The sequence below is a fragment of the Otolemur garnettii genome, unplaced genomic scaffold (assembly GCF_000181295.1).
Source record: "Otolemur garnettii isolate 467f Iridium unplaced genomic scaffold, OtoGar3 scaffold00011, whole genome shotgun sequence".
Taxonomy (NCBI): domain Eukaryota; kingdom Metazoa; phylum Chordata; class Mammalia; order Primates; family Galagidae; genus Otolemur; species Otolemur garnettii.
This window is the reverse complement of record NW_003852406.1, coordinates 27,914,706-27,937,713: the sequence shown is the minus strand read 5'-3', so window position 1 is coordinate 27,937,713 and position 23,008 is coordinate 27,914,706.

Sequence of the window (23,008 nt, the reverse complement as noted above, 5' to 3'; positions counted from 1 at the left end):
TCTTTCTGTGCCTCAGTCACACCACCTGTACAACGGGCAGAATATCACCTGTGTGCCATGCTGCCAGAGGTATGGGAGGGTCTAATACAGCTATAGAAGACAGAGTTTGGGCAAGTGCCTTCTAGGCCAGAGCCTTGTCCTCATTGCCAGGGAGAAGCAGGGGGTTCTTGGAGCCTGAAAGATCTGGACAGAGAGAATTGTGAAGGAAGATGATCAACTGTGCCTCACACTGCAAAGAGGAGGAAGAGGAAGAGGAGAAGGATGGGCCTTTGGGGGTTGAGATTAGGGACTTTGCATGACACTGGAGGTGGGTGGAAGGCAGCTGTCCAACCCAGAGGGAAACAGCTCATGCCAGCCACTTGTGGAGGAGTTCAGCCGGAAGGGAAGAAAGGAAGGAGGGAGGGTGGGACAGCTAGGAGAGAGCCTACTGATCTTTCTGGTGGCAGAGAAAACAGGCTATGCTTGGGTCAGAGCAGTGGCCATCTGGGGAGGAAAAGAGACAATTACCTCATCTCCCATTTACACAGCCTCTGCCGGTGGCTCTATGGCCATTAACCATTGCCTCCTCGCCATGCTGCCCATGGTGCTGGCATTGTACCCATCTTACAGAGGGGAAAGCAGAGCCTCAAAGAAGCAAAGCACTGAGGGTTCTCCCAGCTTGGGGATAGTGGGTCAGCCAGAGCCACATGGTGCTGCTGGGAGACGGCTCATGCAGCCACTTAGGCCTCCCTGGGAAGCTACTAATCCTGCCTCCTGCCTCCTGGGGGGCAGCTTCCCCAAGGATCAGTGTGTCCCCTCTCAGGAGATATGGGGCACTTCCTGGCTTCACCAGCAGTTTCTGATTCCGGGCCCTGGGTGGCCGTGAAAATTTCCTTCCAAGTCCTCATTTCCACAGATGCCAGCTTGTGGGCTGACTGGTGGTTACCCGGCAACGCAGCAAATATTTGGGCCAGCCAGGCTGGTCACGGGCCCCCATCCTCAATTTAGTGAGACCCTGCGGGCTTTGTCCATTTTTAAAAATATTTGGGTACTTTGTAAAAATAACTCCACTTGGCCAAAAGCTTTCTGCTGACCCCTTCTCTAGGGCTTTCTATTTGGGGACTTGGACGGGTAAGTGGGGGACTGGCACACATAAAGGGGTGGGGGAGAGAAGGCAGCATGCAGCCATAGAAAGCAGAAACAGGGACTCTGGGCCGAGAAGGCTTGGGTCTCAACCTGGCTCCTGAGCCTCCGGTGGGTGGGAATGGGCAGACACCACAGGCTGCTGAGACATACGTGTCCACACCTGGCCTCTCGTTTCTGCTGCCCTCAGACCTGCCCTGGCTTCAGGGTTCGGCCCCTTCCTCACCCATCCTCCCCACTCATGAAGTGCTCTGCATCCTGTGTCTCTCACACTGTGCCCCCTGCTCTGACCTCCTCCAGCACCCCATCTCTCCCCTAGGTGCCTCAGTGGTCCCCTTGACCTCTTCAATTCAACCTCCACCCTGGAGCTGGAGCCTGCTGTAGAGGGCAAATCTGATGCCCTCTCAAGATCTCAGTGGGAAGCTGTGAGCCTCTAAGCTGCCTAAACCACACTTGCCCAGACCCCCTGGCCCTGGCTGGGGCTGTTCCCTGGGTACCACCCGTCCTGCTCCCCTCAACCCTCCCAATGTCCACCTGGCTACTCCCAGGGGCACCTTCTGTCAGTACACGCTCAACAGCAGCGATTTTCTTTTTACTCATCTGTCTCACACCAGCCAGAGACCTACCCTGATCCATCCACGGCTGCCTGGGGAGCTTCTCTGGCTGGGACCAAGGCGCGTCACTGCTAACCCTCATAGTGCCTTGTGTGACTTAGAAAGAGATGCCTTTCTTCGGGTGGCCACAGATTCATGCCACCATGCAGGGCTTGGTAAGTAGAGCATGGGCGGACTTCGGCCCCCTTTCCCTCTGCTGGCACGTGGTCCTGGATGTACTTGGTCTTGGCTGCATCCCCGGGGCTGTCACAGAGTGGGCACCCCGAGGGAGCAGGCTGAGTTAGGGTGGAGTGGGTGTGTCCCTCACAGGAGCCTGTGTCTCAAGCCTCCTGCCCTGGCCAAGCTTGGCTTCTGTGGCAGGTTCATGTTTTTTTCTTGGTCTTGGGTATTTTTGGTTGTCTGCTGAGATGAGCTTCTCACCCCAGAGGGGCTCCTGGCCTGGCATCCATCTTGCAGGTGCTTATCCCCATGGATTGTGTAGACTTCACCCCTGCTCTTGTTGAGATTTTCTAAACAAAAAGCCATGGTTGGCACTGACAGGCCTGGGTGTCCAGGATAGGGAAAGCCTGGGAGTGAGAGGCAGGGAGGGGCAGACCCTAGTTTGGCCTGTCCCCTCTGACCTCTTGTTTTACACCCTCCCTACCCTGCTCTGCAGCTAACTCTGCTTCTGCTATGCTGGCCTCTTCCATGTTCCACCTATGTGCCAGGCACACTCCCACCTCAGGGCCTTTGCACCTCGCAGAATCTGAATAGGACTCACTGCTTCACCTCCCTGCATTGGTACTCAAGGACCACCTCCTTAATGAGGGCTTTCTTGAACACTTGTTTAAACTGCAGCCCCTCCCCAGCACCATCAAGTCTCTCCTTAATATTTTTCCATAACACCTATCACCATGTAAAATACAGTTTATTTCACATTCTTTCACTCAGTGTTGGTTTCCCTTCTAGAACATAAGGCCCATAGTCAGGGACTTCTTACTGCTCTATCCACAGTGCCCAGCAGAGACCAGGTAGAATGAATGCAGCATAAGTAAAAGAATGAATGAATTACAATAGTAGTAATAAAAATAGCAGCTGCTACGTCCGGTCACCCAGCTGTGCCAGGCCCTTTACATCTATCATTTCCTTGCATCCTCTGACATCCCTATGCTTCAGAGAACGAGGAAACCGAGGCTGAAGGGGCTCATGGCTTTCCCAAGGTTGTTCAGCTAATGTGGGGACTGAGCCAGGCTTGTCATACTGCAGGTCCCCAAATGTGCCCATAGTATGGCTACTATGGCAGCAAGGAGCTGTGCCCAGGGCTGCCCTTGGCTATCCCCTTGGCTGAAGGGGCTCCTTTGGCTTTGGCCTGAGACCATGTGGCTGCAGGTCTTGGCGTTCCAGACTCAGCAATGGGCCAGAGTCTTGGGCTGGGAGGAATATTTAAGGATCCATCCTTTGTTCTGTACCCAGAGGACCCCTCCTGGGCCAGGGCCATCTGATGTCCTCTTATGGCCAGCTCACATCAATGTTCTCGCTTGCAGCTTCCAGAGAGCACAACTTAAAAGGCATGGCTTTTTATCTCCCTTCTGCCCAGCCTGCCCCCACCAACCATTTCAGCCACACATGAATTATTTTGCAACACAACCGCTTTCTAAATCTACTTGTCACTCCCTCTTCTCAAATCAGCCTCCCAGCCCCTTATTCCCTACCATCCTCTGCCATGGCATCCTCCAGCAGGGCCCCCAGGGAATGTTGTATACAAAATTATTTTGTGAAATCCAATAAAAATTTTAATCAGGTCAACATCATTACAGGAAAAGGAAATGATGGATCTTCCCTGATGCAGAAAAAATGTGGAGAAGAACGAACTCCTCTAGTCCATCAGTCCATGCACTTGTGTGGACTCACGCTCATGTATGCATGGCCCCCATACACACAGGCACCCTGCACTTGCACCTGTGCATGCATGCTCCCGGGATCTGTGCACATCACTGGACAAATCCCTGCCACCCTCCGGGGTTCAGTTTTGCCATATTTACAATGGGCCCTAATTGCTGAACTCAAATCCCTGCCAGCTGGGAGACTCCATAATCTGGTGCCTGCTGGCACCTGTGCTTTTAATCACATCACCTGGGGAGGTGGCTGCTTTGCCCCACACTGCTGAGAGATGCCATCTCAGAACACAGGGAAATGAGTCTAATGCTCCAGCCCCCTCTCCCAGCCCACCCCTACCTTTGTGAGATCTGGGGCAATGGTACAAATGGAGGCTCATGTACCATATGTCTAGATACTTAAAGGTTATAAATCAGACTAACAAACTGTTAAAAAAAAAAATAATGTTCTAGGCCAGGCATGGTGGCTTTCCTAGTACTCTGGAAGGTTGAAGTGGGTAGTTTGCTTGTACTTCAAGACCCTAGACCCGTCTCTACCAAAAATAGAAAAAAAAGCTAGCCAGGTGTTGTGGAGAGCACCTGTAGTCCCAGCTATTCAAGAGGCTGAGGCAAGAGGATCCCTTGAGCCTAAGGGTTTGAGGTTGCTGTGAGCTAAGATGGCACTCTATCCAGGGTGACGGAGTAAGACTCTGTCTCAAACAAAAAAAGTTCTAATCTCTTGTCGTATCAAGTGGCAACCTGACAGAACCAAAGACCAGGTTCATTATAGAATTCTTGGGAAGAACTGGCCCTCAGGTCCCAGCTCCAGGCTCTGGCCTGGTCTCCTCCCCTTTCCCATTACCACTAGCTCTGTGCCACCCTGAAAAGGACCTGATTCACATATATGGGGACATGTGAATAAGCTCTACCCACCAATCCACACGAACAACCCCTAGGACTCCCCTTAGGCCTTGAGTGGGTACGTTGGTGAACCAAGGAGAAAGCTCATTTTGGCAAGGAGTTCCAGGGTCTTCTAAAGAGCAGGACTCAGGGCAGAAGCATTCTTACATGGGTTGATGGTTGTTTTGGCGCCCTCTTGCCATGGCAGCAAGTGGAAGGAGAAGGGGAGGTCACTCCTAAAGCCTTGACAACCAGCCCAGAGGCAGCCTTTAGTCCCCTCTTACTCTGGACTTTGTTGCAGTTTCCTCCATGGTGGGGTACAACATTTAAGGGGTGCATGTCAGGGAGATAGACAGACACGAAGAAAGTTTTTTCTGCACCTGCCTAGTGCTATGAGCTTCCTCCCTCTGGGATGTGGGTGGAAGCTGACTGTGGGGACACAGATGGAAAGGGACACCAGCAAGGGCACTCACATCAGGGAGAGGTCCAGGTTAGTGCACAGTGGGAGGGCCATTCACTGTCCTCGTGGAGGTTTTGTGGGTGCTCTCAGGTCTGCCTCAAGAATACCTGAGACTACCAGAAACTCCAATTGGTGTCACTCAGATCCTGGAAGACAAATCCATTGGTGCCTGTTGTCCTGAATGCAACTGAGGGAAGAGACAGCTTCCCTCTGATTCATTTCTCATCCATAGAATGGGACAGTGGCACTGGATGCTCTGGAGTTCCTGGGACAGTTGCAGGGACTACGTCTCTGATGTGTACAGGGTAGGGACAGAGCAGACTAACACCCCCACTTCTCCAGCCCTGCCCCGACTCCTCCTGGTTGGAATTCAGGAAGCCATGTAGCTCTGTAAACTCCTTCGCCTGCCCCTCACATTTCTGACATTTACAGAAACCATTCCCACCTCTCCTTCCAGATGACAGCTGAGCCTCCATCTGGGCCAGCAGGGTAGTCTTAAGCGTGGAGCTAGAAAGTTGTTTGGCCTCACCCTCTCTTCGGAGACTCCCAGGGGCAGGAGTCTAGAGCCATAGGCTGATGGGGGCCAGAAGCAGGGATGGGAAGTAGACCAGGGCAGAGGGGTTGGGGGAGGCTCCCACTCCATGGAGCTCCTCCTGGGACTTCTCCAGGCTCCCAGGCCAAGGGCACTGAGCCCTCAGCACATCTGCCATAATGCCCTTGGCCGCTCATGGGTGTTTATTCTGTAATCAGGGCCCAGCATTGCACAATCCTTCTCCCTTATTCCTTGTCCTTCCGTGCCCTGGCCCTGTGGCTTCTCCAGTGATCATGGTCTGGGATTGGGAAGGGGCAGGGCTTGCTCTCTGTGGGTCCCTGGATCCCTGGGCAACACCTTGTATGCCTCTCTGTCCAGGGGCTATGTCTAAATGATTGTGTTACCCCATAATTCATGTGTTGAAACCTAATCCTTAAAGAGATGATATTAAGAGATAGGGTCTTTAGGAGGTGATTAGATCATGATGGTAGAGCCCTCATGAATGGGATTAGTGCCCTTATAAAAGAGGACTGAGAGAGAGAGCTTATTTGCTCCTTCCACCATGTGGGGACATAGTGAGAAGGAGGCATTTGTGAGGAACAGGCCCTCACCACACACCAGATCTGCTGGCATCTTGATTTGGACTTCCCTACCTCCAGAACTGTGAGTAATAAATTTCCATTTTGTATAGTTCCCCATTCAGAGGTATTTTGTTACAGCAGCAGGAACAGACTAAGACACCTGCATGACCAGTGGTATCAGACTAACAACACTGCAGTGCAAAGAGAGGTATATGAAGAACTGTATCTTCCAAGATGACCATCTGGCTTTGGAATAATCACTTAAGAATAATCAGTAGTTTATGGGCCTGGGGTTCTCATGGGGGATTGTATGCTGGGCTGCCATCAATGACACTCAAAAATGGCTTTGGATAATCAACAATATTGCCAAACAAGGAAGCAAATCTTTATCCAATACCTACCATGTACTGGGCACTTGCTACTGTTATCTCATTGAATGTTCATAGTAGCCCTGTAAGGCGTTGGTATGGTCCTCACTGTATAGATGAGAAGATTAAGGCTCAGAAGTTACATGACTTTTCAACGTTCACAGCATAGCAGATGCCATAAGGCCCTGCCTATACTCCCATTAGTTCCTGCATCCCTACCCCCAGCTTCCCACTGTAGCCCTCTGTAATTCCTTGAGGAGGGCTTCTTGGAGTCCCAGAGCTAGCTCAGCCCATGGGAGGGGCACCCCAGTAGTGCCAGGAGCTAGTACTCCTGGGGCAACCTTAATGGAGAGATGGGAAATGGTGGGTAGGGCAGCTCTGAAATGTAATCTATTCAGGCTCAGCGCCTATAGCTCAACCAGCTAAGGCGCCAGCCACGTACACCTAAGGTGGCGGGTTCGAATCCAGCCCGGACCCGCCAATCAACAATGACGGCTGCAACCAAAAAATAGCCGGGTGTTGTGGCGGGCGCCTGTGGTCCCAGCTACTTGGGAGGCGGAGGCAGGAGACTCGCTTGAGCCCAGGAGTTGGAGGTTGCTGTGAGCTATAATGCCACAGCACTCTACCCAGGGGGACAGCTTGAGGCTCTGTCTCAAAAAAAAAAAAGAAAGAAAGAAATGTAATCATTCAGTCCCTCAGAGGTCCCCAGGGGGACTAAACTCTGGTGGCCATAGTGGTCACTTTCTCATTAATGCACCCTGTGTTGGCTTCCCTCCGTTCCCTATCTCACTTCCCCCTTTCCCCTCCCACTGCTTCTCAAGGGTACTTCCTGAGTAAACTACCTGCACTCAAATCCTTGACTCAAAGACTGCTTCTGGAGACCACAGCCTAAGACTGCCATTTATGTGGTGGGTGCCAGCTGAGACCAGATCCCAGGGGAGAAGACATTTTCAGTCCCACAAAGCAAAGCCTGGCTTCTGGTCTCATGCCTTCCTGTAGGACTCTCTAGTTCCCTTAGGACAAAGTCTGCACCCTCACCTCTGGCTACTATACTCCCTGTGGCCACACCTGAAAACTCACCAGGCTGAGGGTTATCTCCTCTATCCTCACCAAGCTGTGATCCTAGCTAGTGTTGGCGCTGGCACCTGGCACTGGTGTGGCACCCAGCAGATGCTCCAGCCTGGGACCAGCTCCTTCAATGAATAAAGGTGCTATCCAACTCTGGGAGCTCAGGACAAGGGCTTGGTTGCTTCGGGGGGATTTGGCTGTGGGTCAGGGAATGGCTTTCCCATTACCAGCCCAAAGCAGCTGCTGAGATGAAAAGATGTGAATCATGGAAACGATTTCATGCTTACTGTGATTACTGGAGCGTTGGTGCCACTCTCCTTTGCAATTTCAGTGAAGAGGCCTTTCTGCCAGAAGTAAGCCTCCCAGCTCTGCGGCAAGGTGGCTTTTGGGTCTGCCAGGGGCATCCCTCTTTGAGTGGCAGAAGCATCAGGGTGGTGGATCCAGATGTGCAGGGTGTGAGGGACAGGCTGGGAGAGAGAGACAGGATGGTGGGGACAGGGAAGGCTGTCAGAAAAGAACTGCGAGGGAAAGGCAGAGCATCAAGAAGGGTTCCACCTATGCCTACGTCTGTCCCAAGGTGAAGGCAGAGGAGTGAGGCCACTCAGGGCCTGCCACCTCTGGAGGCAGCTCTGCATTGAGTTTGTAATTCCCTTCAGATGTAGAACCAGATGCTCAAGTCCTCCCTTGAGGACTATCCTATCCTTAATTCTTGGTCACTCTACATATAACACAAGGGGCCTCAACTAGACAACATTTCGCAAAGAGCACAAGACTCTTCAAAAGTCTGTCTTCAAAATCCTGACTGTGTTACCTAAAGGCTTATGACCTTCCTTAACTTTCTCATCTGTAATATGGGATAGTAATAACAAAATCTGCTTCCCCCAGCTGGTGATGGGATACTGTTCATTCTTTCATTCAACAAAAATTTGCTGAGCATTTTCTAGGTACTTAGGACACAACAGTGAATAAAACAAGACAAAACTCCCTACTCTCACGAAGTTTGTGGGAACATTGTTGATAAATCAGACAAATAAATATAATACAGGGTCTGGTAGATGTTGATAAATGCTAGGGAGGAAAATAAACCAAGAGAAGAGACTAAGGTGTCTCCGTGGTGGTGAGGGCCCACAATTTTAAGGTGGCACTGAGAAGATGATAGCTGAGCACAGACCTGAAGGAGGTGAGGAAGGAAACCATGGAGACCACAGTTGCTCAGGGCAGCTCTGAGGAGTTGGGAGCTGGAGTCGGGGAAGAAGGAGGTATCAAGAGAAGGGATTGGAGAAGTCTTAGGGTCTCACAGTCATGGAAAAACTTTGGCTTTTACTGTGAGTGAAGTGGGATCCACTCGGAGTTCTGCGTGGAGTGACCGGACCTGATTTGTCTGAACAGAGCACTCTGACGGCTGCAGGAAGAAGAGACAGGGATGGAAGTGGGGCATCATGAGGAGCGGTTGTGATTATCCTGGTAGTAGGTGCCGGTGGTTCCAGTGGGATGAACAAATGCAGGAGGACCAGGTAGGGGAGGTGATTCTGGGTCGTGTGTGCACATGTCACCATGTCATTAAATCCTCACCTGGTTAGAAAGCTAGCGTGCTTTCCTCCTTCTGGAAACATTGAGCAAGTCTCTAGTTGGTGCTAGAGTGTGCCTTCCATGCCACTAACTCTTACAAATCTCTTTGCCTTAAACCAAAACCAACAGGCCTCAGATTCATAGGCTTCTGTGTCTAGTTAATGTTTATAGAATGTGGTTTTTGTTTTTATCATTTCTGTGATATTGTTTTCATTACCTTCTATTTATAGGAATTAAGAAGGCTTTCTCTTAAAGTACTAACAGAAAAGTGTCTTTTAAAATAGTTCCCAAAATCGGCTAAGGCGCCAGCCACATACACCTAACGTGGCGGGTTTGAATCCCCACCCGGCCCACCAAAACAACAACAATGGCTGCAACCAAAAAATAGCCGGGCGTTGTGGCGGGCACCTGTGGTCCCAGCTACTTGGGAGGCAGAGGCAGGAGACTCGCTTGAGCCCAGGAGTTGGAGGTTGCTGTGAGCTGTGATGCCACAGCACTCTACTCAGGGGGACAGCTTGAGGCTTTGTCTCAAAAAAAATTTTTTTTTAAATAAATGAATAAATAAAGGAATAAAAATAAAATTTCTGCATAAATAAGTTGATTTAGAGAATAATACAGACAGTATGATGGTTTGGTAAAAATTATGAGGCTGGTTCCGAACATTGCAGTTTGGGACCCTCTTGGCCAAGGAGGAGACCTTGTGTTTGGCCACATGACACCCGGGCCTCCTGGATTCTGGTGTACTAAGGTCCTGTAGCTCTCAGAGAGACTTTGTACTATCCAGTCTCCCAGAGCTACCCGGTCTCCCTTGAATCAGAACCTGGAAATCATCTCCATGGACCAACCCTGCTCTGCTGACCCCCTCCTCCCACCCTGCCTGCTCAGTTGCAGAGGCAGCTGGTGGATGAGGCACCAGACAGGACAGGGCTGGCTCAGGGAGCAGGCACTGCATCCTCCTCTCTCCGCAGGTGACAGGAGTGTGAGAGCTTCTGTCACCCGCCACAAAGGAGGGTCCTGTGGCGGGGAGGAGGCCATGGAGAATTTTAATCACTATGACTGTCACACCCATGAGCCAGCCTCCCACTGTTTCTTGCCCCTTGGGAGCTGAACCATCATCACATTTTCTTAGCTCTCTCTTCAATCTCCACTTGCCCTTTCTCTACATGTTGCTCGTAGATCATCCTTAAAGGTTGGCATGAACTAGAAGGGAGGGAGGCAAGGAGGGCAGCAGCCTGCAGGGTTGGCCCCAGGAAGGAGGTTTGTTTTGGCCCCAGTGCAGTAGTGACGGGGCTCCTGTCATGAAAGATGGATCTGGCCACCCACCTGCCCAGCTGAGGACTGCTAGAGCCCTCTCATCCTCTGCCCCAGGACAAGTTTGGGACAACCTAGCCTGGGGCTGGTCATTTTGAGCAGGGTCATTGTCACAGCTCTGACCCCCAGCCCTACCCATCCATTCTGCACACTTTGCTCAGCGGGGGCCATTCTGGCCATTTCCCTGCTGACATACTTGCACTGGGCCCTAATGGCCTGCAGATTTGGATTCACAGGGAGTATACTGAACACCTCTCATGCTCCAAGTAAGATTCTGGGTGCTTCCACGACATGACCCTTCTTGAAAGACTCTTCCAGAGCTCCACGATGAATTTTGGCCAGAGAAGACTAGAGTGGCCTGGTTAGACCATTGCTGCCTGCATGCCCTAGCTGTCCTCGATGGCATCCGTGGGCCCAGCCCTCAGCCTCCTTCAAAGTCCCAGTGTGGTGTTTAGACTCTGATCCTGGATCCTCTGGCCAGTTTCATCTGGAAGGACCACATTCCATAAGAGCCAGAATGACAGAGGACACATATCTTCTCCTTATGCCTTTTCTTGACACACAGGCCCCAGTCTCCCGCCCAGAGGCAGCCCCTCAGGGCCCTCTACCTGTGCACATCCCTCCAACTCCTTCCCCTTCAGCCAGGCCAAGAATGGCCCTCAACTTACTTTTATTTTTTTTCTGTTGCCCAGGCTGCTGGAGTGCAGTGGTGCCATCATAGCTCACTGCAGCCTTGAACTCTTGGGTTCAAGCGATGCTCCTGCTTCAGCCCCCTGAGTAGCTGGGATTATAAGCATATATCACCATGCCCAGTTTTAACTTTTTTTCCAGAGATGGCATTTCAATATGTTGCCTAAATTGGTTTCAACCTCAAGTGATCCATTTGCCTTAGCCTCCTGAAGTGCTGGGATTACAGGCATGAGCCATTGCACCTGGGACTTACTATATTAATTGGGCATGGGAGGAATGGAGAGGGACAGGGAACAGGTGTGTCAGCTTGGAAGCCCCAGCTGGCCTTGCCAGCCTTGTTCTAGTGGTAGCCTAGACTTTCCTTCGGGCTTCAGTGGCCCCACATACTTCCCTGATGCCTCAAAGGGTCTTCACCAGCTGGGGCCACCTTGGGCTGGTGACTGAGGTCTTGGATGGCTCCCTGGAATGCTTCTTACCTAGATTTTGTCAGATAGGTGGAAGAGGAGGGGCACCATTCCTTCCTGCTTCCAGAACTTGACAGAGGAGGCTGGGCAGCAAAAAGCAGGATGGGTCAGAGAGGCTGTCCTGTGGACCATGTGCCCTTCACTGGCTGACAGGCCTCACTGCTCTGGTGCCCTTTTCTTCTGGAAGATCTGGGAGATAGTCTGTCAAATTTTGAGGGTGTTCTGAAGTAGCCCTCCCTGGACATCAGGGATGACAAGGAGAATTCAGGAGCTCCCCGGCCCTAAGGAATTAGAGCACACCAAAGTCAAGCAGCTGAGTGTGGGGAGATAGGACAGCAAGCCCTGGACAAAGGAAGTGTGGGAGCGGGGGTCTAAGCAGCAGCCGAGTTTTACGCTTTGGTTCCAGACATCACCTAGACTGGAAGAATCTCAGACACGATGATGATTCTAAGGAATGAAAGATTCTAAGAGCAGATTCCAAGGCTCCAAGGCACGAGGCTTCTCAGCTCTGGAGGCCCCAGTGTCGCTGTCTTGCTGGCATGTGCTTGGGGAACCACACCTCTCTCAGCTTGAGTCAGGGCACGGGGAGTAACCATACATGTTCCGGATGATGGCTTTGAGCTTCCCATGTTTCTGAAGGCGAAATGTTGATTTGTTTGGAAAACGTGGCCTCTGCTTTCTGAAGGGACAGATCCATTTTCCTCCTTCACGGGGCTGGGCCAGGCCTGTTGGAGAACTGGCCGTAGGCTTGTGCTTTCTGCAAAAGATTATGGCAGCAGCATGCTTGTTACCAGAAATGAGGGACAACTCAGCCCAGTGCAGTTTCCCTGTCTGCCAAGGGGACAGGGGCAGGGGCAGCGGGGGTGAGATGGATCCCAGGGACACTTATCCTCTATGCACCTGGGCCCGGGATCTCCAGCCCCCTGGGAAGGCAAGGCTGCCCCTGGTTTGGCTCCCTCTTCTCCTGCCCCAGGAGACCCTGAGTCTCAGGCTGGCAGCTGTAGGGGGCGGGAGAGAAGAGTGAGCAAGGGGTTGGGTTGATGTGGAGGTCAGCCTCCTCCTGCCTGGTAATGCTCCCCCATGCCTCTTACCTGCCTAGAGCCCCAAGGTTGTATATTCTGGGGTCCGGCTCCTCTCCTGTCCCCGTCCCCAAACCCCCAAAGGCAAGGAATGCACCTGTTACCCTCCGTTCCTCCCTGAGCTGCTTCTACTATAGGTTCTCTGCTTGAGTAAGTTCAGAGTGCCTGGAAAGCAGGAATCCCATCTTCATTTTAACAGAACACAGGGTGTGACTGTCTAAGTCTGCCTGTCCAGCACAAGAGCCACACCAGCCACGTGTGACTACTGATCACTTAAAAGATGGCTTGTCTGAATTGAGATGTGCTGGGAATATAAAATATACCCTAGATCTCAGAGACTCAGAACAATCAAAAAATGTGAAATATTTCATTAATGATTTTTAGTACTAATTACATGTTAGAATGATCTTATTTTAGATGCATCGGGTTAACTAAAATACTTCTTAAAGTTCATTTCCCTTCTTTCTTTTTTTCAAATGTGGGTACCAGAAAGCTTAAATTCCACACGTGCCTTGTGTTTGTGTCTCATATTATATTTCTGTTGTCCAGGGTTGGTCTAAGGTCAGAGTCCATGTGGGGTTACCGGGACCCTTCAGTGTAGATAGTAGCCCCAGTTCTTCTGGGGCTTCTGGAAAGAAACTCCAGGGAGGAGTTTCCACCTCTTTCCTGAGAGCAAGGTCTGGGGCCTGTGGAGACCATGTGTCAGGGTAGGATCTGCCTGGGAGGGGGTTGAGGGCTCTGCCTGCTCTTGGGGATGGGGCGTCACGGAGTCTGTGCCCACCAAGGCAGCCCTTACTTTAGCAAGGTCCCAACAGGCTAGGTGGGGCCCTTCTTGTGTCAGGGGTCTGGAGCAAGCATTGCCTGGATTGAAGTCCCAGCTCCACCATCAACTAGCTGGTGACACCAGGGGCTCTGTGACTCAGTTTCTTTATCTTAAAATGGAGTTAACATCAGTATCTTAGGGGATTGCTGTGAGCCGTGAGTGAGTTAATGTATGTGAGGATGTCAGAATAGCCCCCAGCACACAGTAAGTGCTCAGCACTCACAGCCAGGGTGTTGGTGCCCTTGTCTGGGTCACTCAGAGGAGGGAGTAGACAAGACGTGGCAGTAGAAAAGACAGGCTTTAGTCTCAGTTCTGCCAGGGCCACACTGTCTTCAGTTTCCCCTGTCACATGAAGGTGGCCAGATTCCTGATGGCCCATAGTAGGAATGGGGGTCCAGTGAGTGTGCACCTGCTCCTGATGGGCTGCCATCAACCCCAGAAAGCTGCGTGGAAGACAGAGTCCCACGGTGGCCTGGGCAGCTAGAGAAGGTGACCTTGAGGCCTGGCAGAGCGGGGGTAGGCCAGGCTGATGAGGGGCTAATAGCTACAGGACCGGGAGCCTCGGCTCTGCCAGACCCTCTGAAAGTCTGGTCTTAGCACCGCTGGAAATTCTTAAGCAGGGATTTCAGTTTAATTACATATTGATTAAATGGAACAAAGGCGTGGGGGCTCCAGGGAGCAGGCTCTGTGAGCGTCTGATGGAATTTCAATCCTGCTTTTTCCCTGCCTCCTACTCTCTTACAGCCTCAGAGCTGTCCCTGCTAAGGGGTTGGCTCTGCATGAGCTCTGCAGGCATCAGAGGCCCTGCCTTGAACAGAGTGGCAGCAGGTGGCCCTTGGCCACACAGCATTGGATTTGCTCCCTTGCCTCAGCCCCCAGCACCCCCATCCAATTACTATCCACCAAACCAGGCCAAGCCCAGAGAAGTTCCCATGACCCAGCCAAGGTCATGGTCAAGGTCAGAGACAGTTCTGGGATTGTGCCTGTTTGACAAGTATTTCTTTCTTTTCTTCTTTCTTTCTTTCTTTCTTTCTTTCTTTCTTTTTTTTTTTTTTTTGAGACAGAGTCTTACTACATTGCCCTTGGTAGAGTACCGTAGCATCACAGCTCCCAGAAACCTCAAGCTCTTGGGCTCAAGCGATTCTCTTGCCTCAGTCTCCCAAGTAGCTGGGACTACAGGTGCCTGGCTATTTTCTGTTGCAGTTGTTATTGTTGTTTAGCTGGCCTGGACTGGGTTCAAACTCTCCAGCCTTGGTGTATGTGGCTGGGGCTGTAACCACTATGCTACGGGCCGCCGAGCCTGATAAGTATTTCTTGAGCACCTATTTTGTAGAGGTTCTTCTCCAGGCACTGGGAAGTGAGTTGGCTGAAGGTCCTTCTTCAGAGAGCCTTTGTCCTGGTCAGGGGACCAGGCATGGTCCCTTTCTGAGGAAATGCCATTTGCCCTGCCAAGTGAAGGTGGCCAGGAAAAAGCAGATGGGATGCAGGCAGAGGATGGAAAAAGCATTTCAAGGAGAAGGAACAACATGTGTGAAGACTGAGGCAAAGGAGGCACTTTGGAGGGCCAGAGGAAGCTAGGTAGGGAGAATTAGGCAGGGCATGCTGGGTTAGAGCTGGACATGTTAGGTGGGCCTGTCAGAAAGGTGTATATAGACAAGGTTGGGCATCACGACATCCTCCATATGAGGGGGTGGGGAGCAGCTGGTCACTGGGACATCCTGCTCTCAGCAGTGTAGTTTGGGGACGGGACCTCAGATCAAGGGAGGTCAAATTGCCAGTTGGTGATTCTATTCTCTAACTACTGTTTCGTTCAGGAAAGGGCATGTGTCTTAATTCTGGGCAATGAAAGGAGGAATTATATCTTTGAGCTGCTGAAACAACCAGCTCAGAGGGTGACCTACTTAAGAATTCATGTTTTGTGAGCCAGTACATCTCTTTATGGTGTAAAGCCAGCACTCACTGGATATTTTGTTACTTGCAGCCAAGTACCCTGACTGATGGAGCTGTGTAGACCAGTGATTTTCTTTTTTTTTTTTTTTTTTTTTCAGACAGAGTCTCACTTTGTCACCCTCAGTAAAGTGCTGTGGTGTCACAGCTTATAGCAAATTCAAACTCTTGGGCTTAAGTGATTTCTTGCTGCAGCCTCCCAAGTAGTGGGACTATAGGTACCTGCTGCAATGCCCATCTATTTTTTGCTTGTAGTTGTCATTGTTGTTTGACAGCCTGGGCTGGGTTCAAACCCGTGAGCTCCGGTATATGTGGCTGGCACCCTAGCCGCTGAGCTACAGGCACCAAGCCAGTATATTCTTTTTTTTACTCCTTTTTTTTTTTTTTGATCAACATAATTTAAGTATGCCATGGAAGTTTAACTATAGGTTCAAGTGTGCCATGAGATAAAAATGGTGGAAAAACAGTGCTCTAGAACATGGTAAGGACTTTGCACTTTGACGTAAGAGCCGTGGGGAGTCACTGAAAAATTTTAACATGAGAATATTTTCTTTTTAAAAATATCATTTCAAAACGAGTTTACTTAATGCTACTGAACTATATCCCATAAATGCATTAATGTACACAGTTATGATTTAATGAAAAAGATAATAAATTTTATGCTATGTGTATTTTACTATGATAAAGAAAATTTAGATAAACTATATCACTCTGAGTGCAAAGTTAAGGAGGGAAGGGCAGCATCAGAGACACCAGCTGGGAGGAAGAGGCTGCCACAGGCGGCCCTGGGCTTCCCATCAGGAAGGTGAGTAAGTGGAGGCTGGACTAGAATCTGTCAAGGGGCTGGAAAGACATCCCATCCCCTGGCAAGGGGTGGGCATGATGTTGCTCTCAGTTTTTGCCCACTGTAAGATTCAGCTCCGCTGTAGACTGCTTCCCGGCTTCCCTGGGAATTTCAAGATCCTTGGCCTGAGTGAAACTCCCAGACGTAGGAGCGGCCCAGGAGTCAGAGGAACTCTTACTAACACTCCCTATTCCCTTCCCTTATTTGTTTTCCTTCATAGCACTAACCACCCTTAAATATTTGGCCTGTTTTACTTATTTATCTTGTTTGTTGTTTATTCTTTCCACTAGACTTGTGCTGCCCAATATTGTGGCCACTAGCTACATGTGACTGTTTGATCACTTAAAATATGACTAGTCCGAATTATGATAAGCTGTCAGTACAAAATACATACCAGATTTTGAAGGCTTAGTACAAAAAAAGAATGTAAAATGTCTCATTAATTTTAAAATACTGATTACATGTTGAAATGACAAGATTATGGATATATTGGCTTAAATAAATGTTATTCAAATGAATTTCATCTGTTTAATTTTGCTTTTTAAATTTGTGGCTACTGGAAATTTCACATTTAATAATTGGCTTGTTGACTAAGCACCTGTAGTTCAGTGAGTAGGTGCTGGTCGCATACACCTAAGCTGGTGGGTTTGAGCCCAGCCTGGGCCTGCTAAACAACAATGACAACTACAACAAAAAAATAGCCGGGTGTCAGGAGCCTGTAGTCTCAGCTACTTGGGAGCCTGAGGCAAAAGAATCACTTGAGCCCAAGAGTTTGAGGTTTCTGAGAGCTGTGATGCCACAGTACTCTACCAAGGGTGACATAGTGAGACTCTGTCTCAAAAAAAAGGTAAATAAAAATAATAGTAATACTTGGCTTGCAATTTTTCTATTATACGTCATTGCATCAGACCACGGTTGGCAAACTCTGTCCTATGGTCAAATTCACACAGAAACTTGACTTTGTATAGCCCATGAACTAAGAATAGTTACTACATTCTTCAATGTTTGTAAGAAAACAAAGATAAATATGCAAAAGAGGCTGTATGTGACCCACAAAATCTAAAATATTTACTATCTGGCCATTTACAGAAAATGTTTGCTACCTCTCTGTAAGATCATAAGATCGACAAAGGCAGGAACACATGTCAGTTTTAGTCTTCACTGTGTTCTCAATGCCTGCAATATTAGGTGCACTGCTGGGCACGTGGCAGGTGTTTACTAACATTCAATGAATGAAAGAGTTGCCAAACTTTGCATAGCTGCTCTTCCTGCCCTGGATGCTGCCTCCCTTGCCTGCCTGGCTGCTCCCAAGAGCAGTGATGTGGCTTTTTCCATGTGTCCCAACACACTGCTGAAAATGGGGCTGAGCCCATGGGTTGGGGCAGGGACAGGAATGACACACTCAAGGCTGCATGCTGACTCTTCCCACTCTTTTAGAGGCCAAAGCCTCCACTGTCCATTCCTATTGCCAAGAGTCTTGGGAGTGGGGGAGGCAGACAGGAATTCGCTCACCCCTTAAACCAGAGAAATCCTTATTCCTTTAAAGGACAGGGCTCTTGACAGAGACAGGAAGTCTGCCTTGGCCTAAGGAGGCTGGGGTTTGAATGACATCTTCTTCAGGGCTCGGTTCTTTTCCAAGGAGTCTGAATGGAAGGTAGGGTGACTCAGAGCCCCAGAATCAGGCCCAAACAAACACTCGGCACTGTGCGTCCTACACAGGATGCTGTGACTTTGACAGACCAGAAACCAGGACTTGGCTATGGAAAACAGCATGGAGATTCCTCAAAAAATAAATGTAAATCTATCATTTGACTCAGCAATCTCAAAAGGAAAAGAAGTCATTTTGTCAAAAAGACACCTGCACTTGAATGTTTATCGCAGCACAATTCACAATGGCAAAGATGTGGAATCAACCTAAGTGCCCAACAGTTCATGAATGGAAAAGAAAATGTGGTATTCATGTATATATGCCATGGAATACTACTCAGCCATAAAAAGGAATGAAATAATGTGTTTTGCAGCACTTGGACAGAACTGGAGACCATTATCCTAAGTGAAGTGTCTCAGTATACCACATGTACTCTAATTATTGGGAGCTAATTAGTGGGCACACACGGGCAAAAAGAGGTAGAAAGGACATTGGAAATCAAGGAGGGGGGAGGAAACAAGGGGTAAAAACTTACCTACTGGGTACAATGAACATTATTCGGGTGACGGGCACACTGAAAGCCCTGACTTAAGCATTATAAAAGGCATCCATGTGACAAAAACATTTGTATCCCCTTAAAATCTGGATATTTAAAAAAAAGAGAGAGAGAGAAACCAGGACTTGGCTATCATGATTGCATGCTTTAACAAAATGTGAGTTCTTTTGTTTGTTTGGCAGGATGTTGGGGGGACTCCTTTGTGTTTGGTTTTTATAGCCCTGGCAATAAAATTCCCTCTGACCATCTCCACCCATCCAGTATGCAGAGGAAAAGGGGGAAGGATTCAATGGCTCCACCCTGTCCATACAGAGACCAGAGAGACAAAAGAAAGAGAGGTGTTTTCCTTGCTGGGCAGCTGAGATAACAGTGTAAAAGCCCCAAGAGATGCTCAAACCAGGGGTGGTGTATCAACCCCTCAGAGGAGGAGGCATGCCTGCATGGGAGGCAGGATGGTTTATGGACAGTGCAAGCTTTGCATTCAGATCCTCCTCCCCTCAGATTAACTGAGGCCACTTAATCTTCTGGGCCTCAGTTTCCCCTCTGTAGAATGGCTTAAGGTGAGGTTCAGAAGTAGTGACTAAGCAGAGTCTGGCACAGAAGAGGTGCTCTATAAATGGCCTTCGTAACTGATTACTTAGGAAACAATTCCCTCTCTAGGGGCCAGAGAAGGGAGAAGTCTGGACAGCACCTATTTGCTTTCTGTGTGTGGTCAAGAAGCTCTCTGTGGCCTAAAGAGGCCCCAGTGTACTTAGAGCTGGGGGTAGGGTAGGACAGCTGGTTCACTGGGCACCCGGGAGAGTGAACCAGCTGTTCTTCAGCCTGAAAACTTCCCTTCCTCCCACCTACCTTTGTCCTGCTCAGAGCTCCCAGAATGTGGCAGTGAGAAATTGGCAGCTTCCCTGTTCTCCTTCCCTCCCTCCTTCATTTATTTATTATTTGTTACATGGGCTGTAATTAAGGAGGAGAATTTTGTAAAAATTAAGCGATTCTAAAGATGCCATTCAGGCACAGTGTAGTGGGTAGGGAGGGGACGGGAGGAGACTGGGCCCTTCCTTCCTGCCAAAGGCTCTTTGTAGAAAGGGTGCTGGATAGAGCAGCTGGAACTAGCCCTCACTGCCCCTTCTGGCAGCCCAGCTGAGAAAAGCACCTACTATGTGCAGAGCCTTGGGCTGAGACAGACCTCAGCTGTGGCCTCACTCAAGGGGGTGGCAGCCTGCTGGGCAAGCCAGACATCTTAACAGGTGCCTCCACTGCCAATGACATAGGGAAGCTGGGTCCTACTCCACACCCCTTTTTGACTTATTGAGGGACAAGCCCTCCTAGGCAATTTCTCATGGGGAAAGTACATCTTCTTTTAAATTTGTCCAAAACATAACCAGTCTTATGGGTAGTTCCCTTTAGTGGCTCCAGAGAAGGGGACCACCTAAGCCATGCTGTACTTGGGATGCATCAGGGAAGCCTTCCCTAACTTTGGCCCAGGGTTTTGAAAGCTGCTGTGGAGTTTCATGATCTGGGGCAGGGTAAAGGAAAAAGCAAGATTAAATTTCTAGTCAGAGGGAATGACAGGGTGGGGGCATGTTGGTGCTTGACGTGAGAAGGGAAGGCAGGCACTCTGCTGGGTGTCAGAGCATACCAATCTGTATATGGGGCAGCAGGGACTTGGGAAGTGGAAAGGAGCCAGATCAGGAGGCCTTGAATGCCAACCTCAGCAGGTAATGGGAAGCCATCTGAGAGGGGCACTTTCACCCCAATATATATGAGGCTCAAGAGATAAAGGCTTTGCCCAAGTTCTCCAGACGTGGGCCGGGTCTGGAAGGCAGGCGCCAACCTCTGCCTGCTTCTTATATCCGTGTTAATGACTCTAATTCACTTTAGTCCATTAACAAGTCTTTATTGAGCATAAGCAGGCGCCAGGAGTCCGTGTGAGCTGCCACGAGGGTGCCCCAGGGCCCTGCTCCCAGAGAAGATGGCTCTCTGAGGCTCCCTGACAGCCATCTGAAAGGCTGATGTAGCCCTTTGTCCGCTGTCATCCCTGGGCTGCAGTGCCTCCCCCACCCTGCCCTGATGTCCTTCCAGGCTGGTGAAGCCTTCATTCAGGTAGTAGATGGCAGATAAGAAAGTGGGCAGTCACTATACTTGATTGTGATGTAGATTCAGCCTGGTGTCTCTTGGGGTCCAACATGGGCCTTGGGGATATGGTAGGAAGATGTGTGGCAGGACCAGTCCAGCTGATGCAAGTGTCTCTTCCTACCTGGAAGAGAACTGTAAAAGTGGTCAGAAAAGGACAGCAGTTAGTCTGGCTTCCAGCTGTCCCCTCTTTGGCTTCCTATGTGGGCTGGGCATGGGGCTGGGAGTAGTACTGGTGGGCTGCTAGTAAAAGAAGAGTCTGAGTCTCAGGGATAGGGCTAACAGTGGGGATCCCAGAGCACAGGAAGACTCCTGTGATGAGGATGGGATAGCTCAGTCTAGAACAGGAATAACCATGGATGTGCATGAACCCTTACAACCATGTATGTTAAGAAGAAGCCTGACTGCTCAAAGGGGCTGGCTTGGCTGGGCCTGGGACAAGGTAGAGGTCCCTAGCTCCACTGTCTTTATAGCCTAGTTGGCTCATGCAGCTGACAGCTGGAGCGGGAACCCAGTTCCTGCCTTGCTTCTGTTTCCCTCTCCACTGTGACACTGAGCAAATCACCGCTTTCTCTGCATGAGGCCTCAGCTTTCTCATCTGCACAATGATGATAAATCTCTGCTTGAAACTGTCCCTGGGGGCTTGTGCTAAAGGTCAAAGCCAGGCACTAGCCATTACTGGGATTGGATTTCCCTATGAAGTTTAAGAAGGGGCTTTAAGAGGCAAAGATTACCAAGAGGCCCAAAGAAGCAGCACTGTAACATTAAGCCCATTTTGTTACCAGAATTTCTTTCTTCAGTAGGTCCTTGGTCTCAGGGATTCAAAGAATGAACCCACAGACCACAGATCAGTGGTAATATAGGATTTTATTAGACAGAAAGGAATACAGAAGGGGTATAAAGCACCAGAGCTTCTGGAAAGAAGGACTAAACAGCACCAGAGCTTATGGCAGAGGGCAAGACTCAAGTGGGAAGACTACTGGGCTCTTTGTCTGGGGGTCTTGAGAATTATACTTAGCCAGGATTTGGTGTTAATGAGTGTTATTGACAAATTAATAGATGCAGTCCCTCCAGCTCAGGGCAAAAGGTCAGGGAATTCCCTTCATGAAATTGCCCAGGCCCAGGCAAACTGGGGTCCCCTGTCCAGCCTCGTCGAATGGAGGAATCCTGTATCAATTTCACAGATGCAAAAACTGTGGTCCAGAAAAGTAGAGAGACTTGACCAAGGTCATACTATTGGACTCTATATCCTGTGACCCTAGTCCATGTCACAGTTGCAGCTCTTTCCCAGCCCGGGCACCCATGTTGTTACCATCAAGTCACCAGAGCTTTCTGAGCCATTTGTTTTTATGTCTGTACATTGGGCAGCCTGTGAGTATAAAACTGACAAGAGGCGCTGGCAGAGTGTGGAAACTGTCAGCAGAGCAGCCGCCTGTGAAATTAACATGATATCGAAAGCGTCAATGTTTATTTACTGGAAATATCTGGACAGGATGCAAAGCAGGCTGCAGCTGCTGCCTCGGGGCTGAGGGTGAGGGTCACCCCTGCCAGTCCCTTCTCAGCAGCCACTAAGCCCTGCTGGCAGACCCAGCTGGCCCCCTGGTTGAGACTCCCATTCTCTTCTTGACTCTCTGAAGAACAAGCCCTCACCAACAAAGTAGGACTCGTTAAAATTTATCCAGCGATGGCCTCCCTCATTTCCCAGAGTTCCAACTACGATGTCCATGGACTTAGTGAATAGGATAGGGCCTTTCTGAGGCCCCCACTCTCTGGGCACCTCCAGGGTGGAGGTCACAAGTCCCTCAGCTCTACCAGGTATACACCACCTCTTCACTTCTGGCAGCCAGATGGGCAGCTAGTTCTCCATGGCAGCCCTCCCCCAGTTCCACCTGATTGGGCCTGGATATAGTCACCTGACTCAAACTTAGCCAATCAGAGTATGTCTCATGGGAATTTGAAATCAGGGCATAGAGATTAGGTTAGTTGCAAGGAACTGAAATACAGGTGTGCTGGCTCCTGGCAGGGGCTCCCATTCTAGGGTGGTCAAACTCTGTTAATTGCTTGTTGATAAGTGAAGGAGAAGCTTGGATGGAGGAAAATGGAGCAGATATGCAGAGGGAAAGAGATGAGAGAGACTTTCTAGCTCTAGGTAGAGATAAACGAAGATAGGTGGTTTTCGGTTTGGGAGAGGGAGGCCTAGCAGTTCATTCTGCAATTGTGGGTTTTTTGTTTTTGTTTTTGTTTGAGATAAAGTCTCACTCGGTCACCCTGGGGTTGAGTACAGTGGTGTCATCATAGCTCACAGCAATCTCAAACTCTTGGGCTCAAGCTATCCTCCTGTCTCAGCTTCTTGAATAGCTGGGACTACAAGTGCCTGCCACAGGCCCAGCTAATTTTTTTTTTTTTTAGTAGCGACTGGGTCTTGCCATTGCTCAAACTGGTCTTGAAC